Raw genomic sequence first — 12,334 nt, forward strand, 5'->3', positions numbered from 1 at the left:
TTTTGCGTGATCCCTCTCCGGCATGCCACAGTCCAGGTGTTAGTCCCCTTGAAACAACTTTTCCATCACTATTGTGGCCAGAAAGAGTCCCTGTGTGTTTTAAAATTCGCCTGCCTATTGAAGTCTATGGCGGTTCGCCCGGTTCGCCGGTTCGCGAACATTTGCCGATGTTCGCGTTCGCCGTTCGCGAACCGCGAATTTTAGGTTCGCGACATCACTAGCTAACACATGCATATGCATTTTTGCCGCATTTCCAGTGCATTTTACATATGTGAATAAAGGATATGAGACTCAGAAACCGCACCAAAAACACAACCGCTAGTGCGTTTTTGATGTTTTTTCTATACATTTCAATTTGGAGGTGCATTTTTTTACCGCACCAAACGTAACAAATAATTCAGCATGCAGAACTTTTAAAAACACAACTGACCGGTGTGACGAGTTCCATGGGATTTAATTGTCATGCATTTTTCTTCCACTTTTGGCAATTCAAAAATTTAAGAAAAACTGATTAGTGTGAAAGGGCCCTAAGATAATAAGGCCTCTTTTACATGGGTGGCGCTCATGTAAGCTCCAGGTAAAATTTCTAGGGGAGGGGGGGGGGGATGTTACATCCAATTGCCTCTGAGTTCACTCAGGCCCACAATAAAAATGGCAAACATCTGTGCCCTTTTTAATTTTTCTGGAACCAAACATGACAGATCAGAAGTAGTCTTATGTAAAAAAGGCAAAAGTCCATTTTCTTCCGGCTGCACAAAGATCCAAAATGGATCCAGAAAAGCTTCAGTGTAAGAAAGCGGAAAAAAACTGGTATGACACGAATGTCACAAAAATTATATCCATCCCGTTCTGTTCTGATTCAGTGATCTGTTCACAGATCCCCTGCTGATTGGACCGCATGGTGCCTATGAAAGAAGACTCAGGGTACATGCACATGACTGTAATCAAATTACTGATCATTCAGGCAGAATATGGACGGATTGAGTAAAAAAAATATAAATGGTCCATAAAGCGCTTGTGCTGACACGTGCAAAGACACGCAAACATCCAAATAGCATTTAAATACATACATTTCTACTCCCATTTGATTCCATTGAATGACTGCACATACATGTGTACACTTGTACGAGTGCTTACATGCGGTATGCATACTACACTAATAGGCTTGGAACTGTATACCTAGCATAGGAGGAAGGTCTACATTACTGAGTTTGCAGTCTAGGCTGTAGTTAGGCAGGTGAAATGATTTGGTTTTGATAGAAGAAGGAGGCTTACATTATTGGATGAAAGCAGGGTCGGGTACTAGTGGTCTGATAAGAAGGGGTGTTACCTGAAGGGTCAGTTGGAGTCTGGTCAGCATTGCAGGAACTTCACCTACCCTCCTTCCCTTCCCTTCTTCCCTTCCCTTCTCTCCTTTCCTTCCCTTTTTACTTTCTCCCCCCCCCCCCCTTTTCTTCCCTCCCTTCCCTTCGCTTCTCTCCTTTCCTTCCCTTCTTACGTTCTCCTTCCCCCCTTTTCTCCCCTCCCTTCCCTTCCCTTCCCTTCGCTTCTCTCCCTCCCTTCTCTAATTCCCTGCCCCAATCCCTTCTCTCCTTTCCTTTCCTCCTTTCCTTCTCTCCCTCCCTTCCTTCCTTCCCTCCTTGATTCCTTTCCTCCTTCCCTCCCTCCCTTCTTTTCCTTTCCTTCTCCCCCTTCCTTTCCTTCTCCCCCTTCCTCCCTTCCTTCTTTCATTCCCTCTCTCCCTTCCTTCTTTTCCTTCCCTTTCCTCCTTCCCATCTCTCCATCCCTTCTTTTCCTTCTCTTCCCTCCTTCCTTCCTTCCCTCCCTCCCTCCCTTCTTTTCCTTTCCTTCCCTCCTTCCTTCCTTCCCTCCCTCCCTCCCTCCCTCCCTTCTTTTCCTTCCCTCCCCTCCCTTCTTTTCCTTTCCTTCCCTCTTTTCCTTCCCTTCCCTCTCTCCCTTCCTTCCTTCCCTTACTCCCTTCCTTCCTTCCCTCTCTCCCTCCGTTTCCTTTCTTTCCTTCCCTCCTCCCCGTCTCTCCTTCCATTCTCTCCTCCCCTTCTTTCCTTTCCTTACCTTATTTTCTTCTCCTCTCTCCTTCCCTCTCTCCTTCCCTTATCTCTTTCCCTGCCTCCATTCCTTCTCCTCCCTCACTCGCTTCTCTCCTTCCCTTATCTCTCTCACTTCCATCTTTTCCTTCCCTCCCTGCTTCCCTTCTCTCCTTCCCTTCTTTAGCTTCCTTCCTTCCTTCCTTCCTTCCTTCCTTCCTTCCTTCCTTCCTTCCTTCCTTCCTTCCTTCCTTCCTTCCTTCCCTTCTCTCCCTTCCTTCCTTCCCTTTTCTCCTTCCCTCCCTCCCTTCCTCTCTTTTCCTTCCCTTCCCATTCCTCCCTCCCTCTTTCCCTCCTTCCTTCCCTCCCTCCTCTCATTCTTTCCTAATCTCTAAGCGAGGGGGGTCCAGTTGAGTCATAGCAGAGGGCAGTGGTCTGGAGGTTTTGAAAGCAGGCATGGTCAAAAAATAAAAAAAAGCAGGCATGGTTAAAAAATTGGAGAATGATGGGCTGGGCCCATCTCTAGTATGGGTGTACCTTCCCTACTAAGTGACGTCAGAAATAGGATATTGGTCTTCGGGGTGGATCAGCGGTGTCATTTCAGCTGGGGGCCGTGATATGGAACTAAACCAAAAACCTAACAGAAGGTCAGTTATGTACATTATTGTTGTAAACGAATGTTTTCATGGAATGTAATTTAAAGCTGTATTTGTTATTTGTGTTTTGTTAATAAAAGGCTGCTTTGGCCGTGTAAATTCATAATAAGGTGGTCATGTCTTTATTTACATATGGCGGGTAATTCTAGGGAAAGTTTGGTAAGGCCATGGCAGCCGGAAAATCAGCAATGCCTCATATAAATTTCTACATTAAAGCGATGAAAGTTTACTGATCTTTACGCACTGTGTGCACGGGTCCAAAGAAAACAATAGAATTGTATTTAAATCTGTAAAGAAAAAAAAAGGCAGTACTGATAAAAAGCTGCTTTTTTACATCCCTATGTACAATGCCTCATGCACAAAGAGGAAGCTAAGCTAGGTATACATTTTTTTCCCCATGGCTGGGGAGCTGCAGGTGGGTCCTAGAGCCAACCATAGAAGTGGGTGGCTTTATACCCTTGTACTTGTGTAAAGGCCCTTGCTTCTCTATATCAGCGTTTTCCCACGCATGCACGTATGGTGTAATTTCCCAGGCAGACACTTCTGCATTCATTAAAATACACAAGTACAGGGAACACACAGCTATTTACTTCTATGACTGGCTGTACACCCCACCTGCAGCTCCCTGTTTTGTTTTTATGCATTTTTTTTATTGCCTAGTTACATCAGTGTTCTTGTAGCTAAAAGCTGCATTCACATTATCGCATTAAAAAAATGCATGTTGCATTTGCAGTGCCATTTATTGTTATTAGCACCCCAAATGTGGCAAGCAGACGCACGATGTTCAGCGCTGAAAAAAGATGCCTGAGCTACAGAAAGCCCAGTGACCACCCAGCTAAGGAAATCTTCTCATTTCTAGTAAGCTGGGTACTGCCTAAGGCTGGCCATACATTTTACAATTTTCTTGTTTAATTTTCTTTTACCAAAACCATATAATATGAGGTCAAACCTTAACACCTTTAATTTGTATGCAGTCAGGCAGGGCCTTGCACTACATAGTTGGAGGAAAATCTAAAGGAAATTGAACAAGAAATTGGTATAATGAGTGGTCAATTTAACCACTTAAAGACCGCCCACCGCAGTTTTACTGCGGCAGGCTGGCCCTCCTGCACGAACCAACGTAGCTCTGCGTCGGTCGCACGCCTGCAGCTAGGGGGTGAGTGCACGTCCCTGGTGGCACGCTCCCACCCCCACCCCCACTCAGCAGTGGGGACTACAATCAGGGCTGCTGTTAGAAATCGCGGGGCCCCGTACAGACTACCTGGCAGGGCCCCCTCAAGAAAATATTAAAGATATATTTAGCTAAAATTACAACAAAATCACTATTATCAGACACAAATATAACATAACTCGCATAATTCCTGCTAAATCTAAAAAAAAACAAAAAACTATGTTAAATAAAAAAATTAGATGAGAAAAATATCCAGGCTGGGCAGTTGGAGCTCAGTGATCAGAGAGACGGAGAGAGAGAAACAAAGTTACAAATAAATTCCTGAGCAGAGATAAGTGCTGGGAGGGGGGGCCCACACAGGGAGGGGGATTAGTGAGGGACAACTGTCTCTCTCAACAGATAAAAGCTGATAGCAGGGAGAGGGACAGATCAGGTGCTGGAGGAAGATTTCTGTAATTGTTGTCCATCACTAATCCCCCTCTCTGTGTGGGCCCCCCTGTGGGCTAGGGCCCCCTACAAGAGGGCTGGTGGTCCCCCCCTATCAGCAGCCCTGACTACAATGCACGGGGGCGGCGGCTCCACCTGCGATCGCTCCCCGCTGAGAGAGAAGGACGGTCAGCTATTGTAAACAGGGCAGCCATCGGAAGTTTTGGGGCCCCTTACACAACTTTAGGCCTGGGCTGGGCTCCCCTGGGCCTGACCACCAACATTCGTCAGGGCCCACCCACTGGCTGTCCCCCTGAAACCACCCACTGGCCATCCCTCCGAGTCCTTCAGTGCACCCTCTTTTATTTTAACACTCTTGCAATTTAATATATGAAAATAAATCCAATCCAGCAAAGAGACGTCCCCATATATTCAGGAAAGAGACAGTCACAGCACAGGCCCACATCCAGCAACATTATCAATCAATTTACCATTGTGATGTCTATCAAATTGTCCCCAGACCAGTCCATAGTGAGCACTAAGCAGTCCTGTAGGCTACATGCGGCTGAGCTGGGACTGGCATGGTGCCCAAACCATCATCTGGTCTGCAGGGAGAAGCAGAGTGCAAATGATATCACTTCACCTTTCCCTTGCAGCCGGAACTAAGTGAGCTACAATGGCTCACTCCGCAGCCACCTTACTTTAGCAATTGCTGGTTACTACAACAGGAACAACTTGGTCTTGTTGGTTGGGGCCCAGGCAGCCGGGGCCCTCAGGATGAATGGGCCCCTTACTTGTGTATGGGCTGCCAGGCTGCCGGCTGCACCCCTGATGGCTGCCCTGATTGTAAACACAGCTGACCATTCTTCTCCCTGGAATGATCACAGAGTGCCTGTGATCCTTCTATATAGGAACACAGGTCTCTATGGTCATTTCAAAAGCCCATCCCACATACAGTTAGAATCACTCCCCTAGGTACACATTTAACCCCTTGATCACCCACTGTGTTAACCCCTTCACTGCAGGTGCCATTATTACAGTAACAGTGCATATTTTTAGCACTGATTACTGTAGTAATGTCACTGGTACCCCCAAAAGTGTCAAAAATGTCAGTTAGGGGTCCGATCTGTCCGCCGCAATGTCGCAGTCCCACTAAAAATCACAGATCGCCACCGTTACTAGTAAAAAAAAAAACAATAAAAATGACATAAATCTTTCCCGTAGTTAGTAGACGCGATAACGTTTGCGCAAACCAATCAAAATACGCTTATTGCGATTTTTTTTTTACCAAAAATATGTAGCAGAATACAAATTGGCCTAAAATGTTAAAAAGAATTTGATTTTTTAATTTTATTTTTTTGGGGAATGTTCTATAGCAGAATTAGAAAAATATTGGTGGGTTTTTTTTCAGAATTGTCGCTCTTTTTTTTGTATATAGTGCAAAAAATAAAAATTGCAGAGGTGATCAAATACCACCATAAGAAAGCTCTATTTGTGGGGAAAAAGGGCAACAATTTTATTTGGGTACAGCGTTGTACAACCACGCAATTGTCTGTTAAAGTAACGCAGTGCCGAAACGCAAAAAATGGCCTGGTCATTAAGGTGCAAATCCTTCCGGTTCAGAAGTGGTTAAAGTGTTACTAAACCAAGGACCTGCAGTCACTATATCTGGTCTCCCACAATACACAGAACATGGAAATGCAATCGTTTTAGTAAATAGAAACTTCTGAATACATTTTCTCATCAGCAGTATATAGCAGTCTTGTGACTTCCATCAGTGTCCTGTTGATCACTGGTTAGCTTGTAGTAGGAGTTTCCATTCTCCTCTGACTGTGCTATGAGACTGCATGAACCCCTGATTCTCTGTCTGGACAGTTCTGATTGACCCTGTGCTAATCACATGCACTCTGCCATAAAAAAAAAACTCTCCAGCAATACACACCAAACTTAGCATGTGCAGAGTGCCCCCAATGCTCTATTCTATCACGATATGAATTGGGGACAGTGGGAGAAGGGGAGGATCAGAGAAGACAGGATCAAACAGCCTATTTACACAATGCAGAGGATTAATCCCTTAGGTTCAACAGTGAGTATAACAAGAATGGTTTACTGCATATACAGACTTATTTTACTATTGTGGGTTTAGGAAGACTTTAAGGTCAGTTCACACCCGATTGCAGTGCAAGAAACCCGTTCTGTACACGTCTCCAGCACCACATTCAAAACACACTGCACTCGGGATCTGCAGCAGGTGTCAGTGTTAACAACACCCCAAACGGAGGTCGCAAACACAGTGGGGCTGCTTTACTAACACTGGAGAGTGGAAAATCTGCTGCAGCTGTGCATAATAGCCAATCATCTTCTAGCTGCAGCTGTGTATAATAGTCAATCAGAGTCTAACTTCAGCTGCAGCTGTGCATAATAGCCAATCAGTGTCTAACATTAGCTGCAGCTGTGCATAATAGCCAATCAGTATCTAACTTCAGCTGCAGCTGTGCATAATAGCCAATCAGCTTCTAACGTCAGCTGCAGCTGTGCATAATAGCCAATCAGTGTCTAACTTTAGCTGCAGCTGTGCATAATAGCCAATCAGTATCTAACTTCAGCTGCAGCTGTGCATAATAGCCAATCAGCTTCTAACTTCAGCTGCAGCTGTGCATAATAGCCAATCAGTGTCTAACTTTAGCTGCAGCTGTGCATAATAGCCAATCAGTGTCTAACTTTAGCTGCAGCTGTGCATAATAGCCAATCAGTGTCTAACTTTAGCTGCAGCTGTGCATAATAGCCAATCAGCTTCTAACTTCAGCTGCAGCTGTGCATAATAGCCAATCCGTGTCTAACTTTAGCTGCAGCTGTGCATAATAGCCAATCAGTGTCTAACTTCAGCTGCAGCTGTGCATAATAGCCAATCAGTTTCTAACTTCAGCTGCAGCTGTGCATAATAGCCAATCAGCTTCTAACTTCAGCTGCAGCTGTGAATAATAGCCAATCAGCTTCTAACTTCAGCTTGTTCAGTTAAGTTTTTCCAATAAAACCTGGAAGCTGATTGGTTTCTATGCAGAGTTGCACCAGATTTTGCATACTCCAGTTATAGTAAATCAACCCCTGTGTCCTGTACCGGGTGGCATTGTACAGTAGTATCACGCAATCTGGTTGCTTTGCATATTTTAAAGTAGTGCATGCATTCATTTAGTGTGGTCCGGAGCGGATTCAGCCTATTCAATGGGCTGCACGGGCTGAAATCGCACTGCACTCGAGTCACATGTGAATCATACTGGAATGCACAGCACGTTCCTGTGCGATTCATGGTGTGAATCAGCCCTTAACCACAAACTTTAATTGGTAACATGAAAAGCAAACAAATAGATGTGATGTGTATATACAGGCAGAGATTACGATTACTTCTGATTAAAAGAACGCATCTAGTTGACAATCCTGAACTTCTCGGAATATCTGTTCCATTCCTATTTCATTATCAGTGGATTTATTAATAAATGATGAGAAAGAACAAATATGATGATTCCGCTCACAATATATTTTTTATGATCTTATGGATGATATCTAACGATAAATGATATAGATCTAGGAATCACATTGATGTTCCTGTAAGTGCACTGGGCCAAACATTTTAGGGTCATTCACATCATGTGCAGTGACGTGTTTTACCGTACTGGATCAGTGCAATACGATATATATGTACTGTATGCGCCTCGTTCACAACGCAATGTTGTGCATATGTACGAAAATTCTGGATGGCTGCATTCTATGAAATTCCAATTTATTGAAAGCAATCATATGTACAGGCAAATAAAGGGAAATAGGAGCAGGGGTGCAAGGAGAGCCGAAATTCCAATTTATTGAAAGCAATCACTTGTACAGGCAAATAAAGGCAAATAGGAGCAGGGTTTCAAGGAGAGCCAACGCGTTTCACACTGATTTAGCGCTTACTCTTGAGTAAACACTAAACCAGCATGAAACATTTTTTTCTTTTTTTTTTTTTTTTCAACCTCTTTACGACCGCCCGCCACAGATGTACTGCGGCAGGCAGCGGCTCCCAGGCAAATCGCCATACATGTACGGCGCTGGCGAGGGGAAGCCGATGCAATGGGCAGACGACTCTGGTTGCCGCCTGACACCCGTGATCGCTCCCCGCTGAGAGAGAAGAATGGTCAGTTGTAAACACAGCTGACCGTTCTTCTCCCTGGGATGATTTTTTTTAAATGTCATATAGCATAATGTGAAAACTATTAATTAGTTTTTTCAAAACTGTCGCTCTTTTTTTGTTTATAGCGCAAAAAATAAAAACCGCAGAGATCAAATACCACCAAAAGAAAGCTCTATTTGTGGGGAAAAAAAAGACATAAATTTTATGCAATTGTACAAAGCAATTGTCAGTTAAGGTAACGCAGTGCTGTATCGCAAAAAATGGCCTGGTCATGAAGGAGGGGGGTAAACCTTCCGGGTCTGCAGGGCCATCTTACCGAATGGGCACACTGGGCAGTTGCCCGGGGGCCCCACTTGCCCGGGGGGCCCCACCTGCCCAGCAACCCAGCCAAAGTCAAGCATTAGTCCCGATTCCCGTGTGCATCCCACCGCCGAATTTAGCAGGTGGCAAGCGCCTGTCGGCCCTGCTGTAAGGCCACTTGGGCTGTGGAAGGGGAGCCCATAACTGCAGGAATGCCTGTCCACCTCCGGAAACAGGCACAGACAGGACAGTCAAGTCTAAACCTTCCGGGGCTAAAGGGGTTGAAATAAAGATAGAAAAAAAAATGGTGGTTAGTATTTTTCTCTTCCAGGGACCTGTCACTTTAAAATGACATGAAAACACACACCAGTGCACATAACAACGCATAATAACACAAAACGTAATGTAACGCACATCAACATGTGGATTCACATCAACACACATGCATTTTTGATGCATTGCGGTGAGTTTTTACGTGCATTCTGGTGCAAGGACCCTTAGGGCTTGTCACACATAAAAAGAATAGGCAAAAAAGAGAAGGTGGTTGAGCAATGATTTTACCACCCCTTGAACCAAACACAGTGACTGGAGGGGGTTGCCTTGGTTCGCAGCAAAAATGATAACTCATGAACATGACTTATTTAAGTAAATGGGGCGGAGGGGCGATGGCCCTGCAAACGCATGCAATGCACAGTGTATGGCAGGCTGTGCGCAGCACCTGGGGCTCCCTGGTGTGGGAAAATGTGTGCAATTTATTCCCGGCATATTCTGAGTCTTTAAAAACAGAAATAGCAATAACACAATGCTGACTTTAGCCAAATAGAAAGAGCGCTGTCACATGTCCTCCTTCTGAGCCCTTCCTTATGGAAAGTAAACTTCTTCTCTGTAATTACTTCTTTCTATAATCCCAGCCGTGGGTGTCTGTTGAGAAATCAGCCTCTAATCCACTGACATGGACCTACTGAGCTAATCTTCTCCTCCCTGGGACTGGATCTTTCTAGGGCTTGTCCCGGTGACATCAGCACAGGTCATCCCAGAAAAGTCCCTTTAGTCACATAGAAGTGTCATCTCATTTCTAAGTTTAGCAGACAGATTCCACTATAAATGCTTTGTGCGGGGAGAAACTGGGAAGAATCCCACCTCTACTACCTATTGTACATAGAGAGAAGCCGGAGGAAAAACGAAATTACCAGGACATCTCCAACCTGGTGGACCAACGCTTTGACCCATTTACATACAAGTCATAAAGGGCTCATTTAAATCAGTGTTGGCTTCTGAAAAGTGATTCACAGTACATTGCTTTTCAGATAGCGTTTGACATGCTGTGAGAAGGAGATATGTCCTCTCTTTACAATCTGTTTTTTTACCCCTAAAAAGCCTGCGCCACAGAGCCGCAACAGCATGTATTGTATGGGATTGCAGGGTGGCTGCTGTGGGACCCATTCAAGACTAGTCTACTGCTTGCTGAATGCAATGGGTGGATAATTCTTGCCATGCTGATAAGCTGCGGCAAGTATACAACTCCGTCCAGAGCTTAACCACCTCCAGTCCAGGCCAATTCTATTGTTTCTCTTGTACATGTAAAAATCAGCATTTTTAGAATCCACAAACTATATATATATATATATATATATATATATATATATATATATATATATATATACACAGTATACATACACACTATATTACCAAGGATATAAGCAAGATCCATAAAGACATGGATGAGCGAATTTGGGGTGGAGGAACTTGACTGGCCTACACAGAGTCCTGACCTCAACCCGATAGAACACCTTTGGGACGAATTAGAGTGGAGACTGCGAGCCAGGCCTCCTCATCCACATCAGTGCCTGACCTCACAAATGCGCTTCTGGAAGAATGGTCAAACATTCCCATAGACTCACTTCTAAACCTTGTGGACATCCTTCCCAGAAGAGTTGAAGCTGTTGTAGCTGCAAAGGGTGGGCCAACTCAATATTGAACCCTATGGACTAGGACTGGGATGCCATTGAAGTTCTTGTGCGTGTAAAGGCAGGCGTCCCAATACTTTTGGTATTGTAGTGTATGTGTGTGTGTGTATATAGATATATGTTTTTTTGTTTTTTAAGCAGAGGCCCCAGAGAGTAAAACGGTGGGTGTTGCAATTCTCCATTTTTTATGTCACACAATATTTGCGCAGCGGTTTATCAAACGCACATTTAAGGAAAATAAACACTTAAATGAATTTTAGTTCTTACAAAAACAAAAGAATACCCAATTTTTAAAAAAAAATATAAAAGATGAGGTTACGCTGAGTAAAAATATCAAGCTTGAGGCCCCGTTCACACTGGGGCGATCCGACTTGGGGGGGGCGACCTCCGAGGTCGCGGTGCGAGCAGCGCGCCGCGACCTCGGAACGGCCGGCACGGACTTCATAACATTGAAGTCTATAGCGGTCGCCTCCAGGTCGCCCCAAAGAAGCTCTGAACCCTTTTTCTAAGTCGGAGCGACTTGTGTCGCTCCTATTAGAACGGGTCCGCAGCTTCCCTATGGAAGGCGACCTACGGCGACCTGTGAGGCGACCAGGTCGCCTCACAGGTCACCTTAGTGTGAACGGGGACTAAAAACTGCATTCATCCGGAACGCTGCAAACTACGGTATCTAAAAATCTCCATAGGCGATGCTTTAAAAGCAACTTTGTACCCAGTGCTGCACTTACTGTCAACTATGGATAGTTTTATACAATTAAATTCTAATCGTGTGGGGAAACCAAAAACAAAAACAAGGCTGCTAATCATTTAGCTGTCAGATGTGCATATAAAATGCATGACAAACTAATTGGCACTTGTTATTAGGAAACATCCCGGAGGTATAAGCTTGGGGAAATAAAATATTTTATTAGTAACACTGTTGGGAATATCAAGGCTGCCTCTCAGAGTGGGCTGGAACCTGGACATTGCAAAAGCAGAGGGTAAGGGGATAGGGAGGTGCCAACGCGTTTCAGAGGCTAGGTACCGCTTCCTAAAAACACATACCTGATTGGCTCCTTCATCACAGACATCTGACAGCTTGTCTCTCTTGTGGCAGCTTCCCGTGGCCCACACTGACCTCTGCACGGATCCCTGGAGCAGACTTGTCATCTTGGTGGCTTCAGCCCTGCATGGGTTCCCCACTGATGGTTCTCCTGGAGCTTGTTACATGCCGATTCCTCATGGATGTTTGTGAGTGCATCTTTTTTTTGGATTTACACTTTGTTACATAATATAAACATATTACACTATTGGTGGTTTGACACCTCTCTTTCTCCTTACCCGATGTCCGCCGGTCACTCGGCGATCGGCGGGGGAGAGGGAGAATGTCAGGCAGCTTGTGTAAACAAGCCACCTGTCATTCTCCTTGCTGTTAGGATACTGATCACTCGGATCTAGTATGTAGATCCGTTGATCAGTGTCCATACAGCTCAAGCCCCAGCCAATCACAGTAGAAAGCACGCCCCTAGGGATACACACAGCCCCTCCCTCCCAAATAAAGTTAACCCCTTCACTACCAGTGTATTTTTACAGTAACAGTGCATATATATAGCACTGATTACTGT

Source organism: Pelophylax lessonae (assembly GCF_965119305.1).
Source record: "Pelophylax lessonae genome assembly, chromosome: 7".
In the NCBI taxonomy this organism is placed as follows: Eukaryota; Metazoa; Chordata; class Amphibia; order Anura; family Ranidae; genus Pelophylax; species Pelophylax lessonae.